Raw genomic sequence first — 5,767 nt, 5'->3', positions numbered from 1 at the left:
CATGAATTTCGGGCGAGCTCCTTCCTTCAGGTAGAGATGTACGGGGGGCCCCTCGATGGCTCCTAGACCGGGCTCGAACAGGTCCTGGAAGTCGCTCAGCAGGGATTCCAAATCCTGGTGGTCTCGGTGAGCGGAAACAGAGGCCACTTCTGCGCCAAGCAAGTTCAACTTGTTGATTACATCCCGGCCACAAAGGCTGGGTCCAAGGCAATCCAACACCACCAGGTTTGCAGGAACCGTGCGGCCCTGGAAAGCAACGTCCAGATGCAGCTCTCCTAAGATGGGCAATTTCCCGAGATAACAATTCAGTCTCAGTTCACTTTTTCCAAGGCTAGGCCAGCGGTTTCGGCACTGAAGATACACGTTCCGAGGAATGACGCAGACAGGAGAGCCAGTGTCTATTTCCATGCTGACGTCAATGCCTCCCCAGCAAAGCTTCTTCCTGACTGGTTGAACCAAACAGACCGTTGCAGCTTGCGACTTGATTGCGTACACCGACGAAATGCACAAGTCATCATCTTCTGCTGACGCGTCCGCCAACAACGACGACATCTGTTCCTTATCAGGTTTCCCGCTTCGCTCCCGATACCCCGTAGCTCGACACTTTCTGGCTAGGTGCCCTTGCTTTCCACAGCGAAAACACGTTTTCGTTTTGTGGCCGCAGTTTTCCCCGGTGTGTGATGAACTTCCACAGCGACCACACGCTGCTACCGAAAGGTGCTTCTCCCGCCCGTACACATTTCTTGACGGCTGTTTCACCATTTTGTGTATGGCCCCTTCCTTTGTTTCTGGCCTTTGCATTTGTTCTACTTCGGAATCAGCTGCTTCCGCTGCGGCTGCTACTTCTTCCGCCTCATTGAACGTAAGGTCCCGCCGTGACAGCAACCTTCGCTGGACGTCTCTACTTCTCACACCGCACACAATTCGATCCCGTAGCATCCGGTCAAGGCTCATGCCAAAGTTGCAGTTTTCCGCAATTTTGCGGATCTGCACAACGAACTCTCGTACGCTCTCAGTTGGTTGTTGCACGCGGTTGAAAAATTTATAGCTCTCGGCTATTTCATTGCGCTTAGGCGCGTAGTGCTGCTCTAGGAATTCCACAGCTTCTTCATACGATAACTCGTTCACCTTTCGCGGGGCACAGCTACCACTTAAGACTTCTATCGTATGCGTGCCGAGTGCCGAAACTAGCAGCGCTCTCTTGGTCTTTCCACTGGCAATAGCATTTCCCTCGAAGTATGCTTCAACGCGTACGATGTAGGAGTCCCACTTATCTCTGCTGTCGTCGAAGGCAGGCACTTGAAAGCTGGTCGGCGTCGCCATTGCCCCCGTCTCGGATCTTGAGCAGCCCTTGCCTCCTGCCCGGCGGAGTTCGGCGCCTCGTCGCCACTGTTGTCACTTTGACATCTCGCAGTATGACAGAACCGCGAGGACCAAACAGGCAGGCCGGCTACCAGGGAATGAACGGTTTATTTCGGGCCCGCGTGGAATTATATATAGCGCTCCACGGACCAATGGCAACGCAGTTAATAAAACAAACAAAAGGCGGATAACAGTAAGTCATGCTTCGGTGACTCGGCCGAAGTGATAACACTTTTGATGGGGGATTTTAATGCCCACAATACCCTTTGGGGTGGGAATCGAACCGATGTTCGTGGGAAAATAATCGAATCAGTTTTAACTTCTCGAAGGCTTTGTCTTTTGAATACTGGTAGTTCAACTTATTTTAGCGCCTCATGCTTATCATCGACCTCCATCGACCTCTCCATTTGCAGTGCCTCGTTGCTGCCTGACTTCTCATGGAGTGTAGATCAGAATCCCTATGGTAGCGATCACTTTCCCATTCTTTTAAAAAGCACAGTCTCTTTTAAGTCATTACAAACTCGAACTCCGCGTTGGAAGTTGGAAAAGGCTGACTGGGCCACTTTTAAAAAGGAGTCAGAGTTGCATCCAGATACATCAGCTACATTAGATGTTAATGAAGCTTGTGAAGTTCTGATTAATGTAATTGTCCAAGCAGCACAGCGCTCTATTCCGAAAACATCAAGGCGCTTACCATCAAAACCAAAGCCTTGGTAGAATGAGGAGTGTAGCCTAGCTCGTAAGCGGCAAAACTGTGCATGAACAATAGTGCGCCGTTACCCAACAGTTGAAAATGTCATTAACTTTAAAAAGCTACGTGCTAAGGCCCGCTGTGTAAGACGCCAATAAAAAAAAAACAACACCTGGATGTCACATGCTTCCTCAGTCAACAGTTCCACAGGTGTAAAAGTCGCATGGGACAGGGTCCATAGAATTAGAGGGGATTACCGTGCATTCACCATCCCTCTCCTTACACTAGATGACAGTCGTGTTCCCACACTAGAACAGCAGGCAAATATTCTTGGTGAACACTTCCAGTCTGTCTCGGGATCTGACCATTATTCAGACACGTGCACCTTTCTGAAATACAAGGCTGCTAAAGAGAAAGCACCACTAAAATGTACGGGAGGCTCTAAAGAGGCTCATAATAAACCTTTTACCCGTGTGGAACTGATGATCGCCCTTGGCAAGGGAAAGAGTTCGTCCCCTGGTCGAGACCTTATTCATTACAGTATGCTTCAGCATTTACATCCTGCAACAATAGATACCATCTTATCATTTTTTAACTGTGTATGGATCAGTGGAGCTTATCTCACTCTCCGGAAAAGGGCGATTGTAATTCCTTTGCTAAAGCCTGGAAAGGATCCATCATCACCTTCCAGCTTCAGACCCATTGCACTAACCAGTTCCCTTGGAAAAACGTTTGAACGAATGGTAACCTCTATATTGGTGTATTTCTTAGAGCAGAAAAACTTCTTCGACAAATTTCAATGTGGATATCGGACGAGGTGATCAACTGTTGATCACCTTGTTCGCCGAGAAAAAACAGTCACGGATGCCTTTGTTAAGAGACAACATTGTTTATCTTTGTTTTTCCAAGGGTCGGTGCTGAGTGTTATTTTGTTTCTGATCAAAATGAACTCTCTTAGACAGGTTCTTCCCCGATATCTCTCCTATGCACTTTATGTTGATGATGTACAAATTTCCTGCTCTTCGTGTAATTCAGCTATCTGTGAACGCCAAGTTCAACTAGGTATTAATGGAATGAGTCGTTGGGCAGATGAGAATGGTTTCCGTTTTTCAGCAGAGAAAACAGCCTGTGTTCTGTTTTTTCTTCGAAGGAGTATCATTACAGAACCCACTCAAACTTCGGGAGGTCAGACCCTAAACATGCATCCTGAGCATAAATTTTTAGGGGTTATTTTTGATAAGAAACTTAGCTTCCGTAGTCATACCTTGCAACTAAAAAAGAAATGCCTGCTAGCATTGAATATTTTGAAAGTTCCTTGTCACAAGTCCTGGGGTAGTGACAGAAGGTGCCTACTGGGTTTGTATCACTACCTTGTTCGATCGAAATTAGACTACGGTTGCATGGTGTACGGTTTATCACGGCCGTCTCTTCGGATCTTGGATTCTGTCCTCCACCTGAGACTACGACTTGCAACGGGGGCTTTCCGGACCTCTCCAGTTCCCAGTCTCTACGCTGAATCTAATGAATACTCTCTTGGAAAAAGACGTCTGTTCTTGGGACTTCAATATCACTTAAGAGTTCGCTCCATGCCTCGATATCTTGCACTAGAAGTGTTTCTGGACAGGCGGTACGAAAGGACGTACCAGAACAAACCTTCTGTTTTACCTCCTTTTCCTCTGCGCCTTAAATCCGAGGCCAAGAATTTTGCAATAGACTTATCGAGTCCGGTAGCAGCGTTGCCCAGCCCAGTTGCACCCTGGAACATCACACCTATTCCGATTAATTTTTCTCTTTCCAAGTATGACAAGAAGAATGTACCAGCGAAAGAACTTAGGCAAGAGTTCTTCCAAATTTCCGAAAACTACAAAAACTTTTTACAGTTTTACACGGATGGAACGAAGGGGAGCAGCGGTGTTGGATGTCTGTAGTCGGGCCGTCATGCAGTAATGTAACACGGCTCAGCAACCAAGCCACCATCTTTTCTGTAGAGTCATATGCCCTACTGGTAGCTGTGGATACTATCATCAAAAGAAATATCAAGGCCGCCGTAATTTTCTCAGATTCTTTCAGTGCACTCCGTGCACTTGCATCCCTAGGTCAACCAAAAGATGCTTTTATTCTGCTAGTACGTTACAAGATCGTAGCTGCCACAACCTCCAACAGCACGATTAATTTCTGTTGGGTCCCTAGCCACGTCGGTATAGTCGGAAATGAGGAGGCCGATAAGGGTGCTAGAACATGTCAGGACATGGACACAGAGGTTACCTGCATCCCATACCTGGATTATAGGTCATCATTGAAAAAGTCGATTAAAAAGAAATGGCAGGAGGAATGGGACACTGAAGTCCATAATAAACTCCATTGCGTGAAACCTGTTCTTTCTGAGTGGGCCAGTTGCCGACATCACGAACGTTTTTATGAAGTTGTTCTCTGTCGCCTGAGAATTGGTCACACTCAACTCACACATGGCTTCCTTCTGCGAGCAGGGGATGCTCCAATGTGTGAAGAATGTGGTGAAATACTCTCCGTCTAGCACATTCTCATTCAATGTCCGAAATATCATGAGGAGCGTCGCACCAACTTTTCACGGTTTTTTAGAGAACAGATACTCCTAGCATGGGTTTCTAGATAGAGAGCTCTAAGAGGGAAGACGGCAATATGTTGCATGACATGTGGTCCGAACGTAACCGCTGTTTTGAGGGAAGTGGAAAGCGAGTGCAAGTGTCACTTATATGTTTGCCTATATACGCATGCAGGGTTTAGAAAATGCCTGCATAAAACCGTGGGAAGGAGTAATAACTGGTTTCTTAAAAATACGAAATTCAATTATATGGTACTCTGCCTTCGTGTCCATGGGGGACCTTGTACTGCCTTCGCGTCTACGGGAATACAGGTAACCTATAAAAAAAGATGCACAGTTACACATTGATTTGCTTATCTAAACGTCGATGTCCGAGCAAGGTTTCCTGCTCACAGTGCAGCACCACCTCAGCGCTGGATCAGTATTACAAACCGGGACATCAGTCCTTTGCATGAAAGGAGGCAACTCAGAACATACGATACAAGCCATGGAAGTATCAGTGACTCGTTGCCTTAACAGGGCTGAGTTAGCACTGCACTGTATGTGCGAACCAGCCTTAAATGCAAAAAGTCACATTTAAATTTCCTACATTTTTCTCGCCCAGGCACTTAATTTACACACTACCTTCATAGTTTAATGAGTGGCACTAACTACATTGTCAGGGGCACCATGGTGCAAAAGTATACTTTGTCCTCGAGTTGCGAGAATCAATCTCTCACCGTTTTTGTCACCGCATTGCCGTCTTTTATTTTGGCTTTTGACAAGGTCCACCAAAGATAAGCGAGCAGATGTTGTCGCTTATGAAGTTTACCAAATGTGAACATAGAGAAGCTATAACTTATATGCATCTCTAAGAATTAATATGGCCATTCGGGCCAATTGGTTCATAATCGTAGACAAGCGCCGCAAAAAACACATGGACAATAAGTGGTGGTAAACACTGGCGGCAGTGTTTTATGTCCACTTCTTGTCCCTGTGTATTTTGTTTTGTTTACTATCTTAAAGAAGTATTTTTACTCACAGCGGACAGGAAGGAAAGGGTAATAGGTTTCTATGCGGATCATAAAGACATGCTCCGAATGGGCGTGTGTCAACTGCAGCTTTCATCAATCGATGCAATACACAAAGTTTGA

This window comes from Ixodes scapularis, unplaced genomic scaffold (genome assembly GCF_016920785.2).
Source record: "Ixodes scapularis isolate PalLabHiFi unplaced genomic scaffold, ASM1692078v2 PGA_scaffold8__174_contigs__length_109621045, whole genome shotgun sequence".
NCBI classification, from domain to species: Eukaryota; Metazoa; Arthropoda; class Arachnida; order Ixodida; family Ixodidae; genus Ixodes; species Ixodes scapularis.
Note: the sequence above shows the minus strand (reverse complement) of the source record.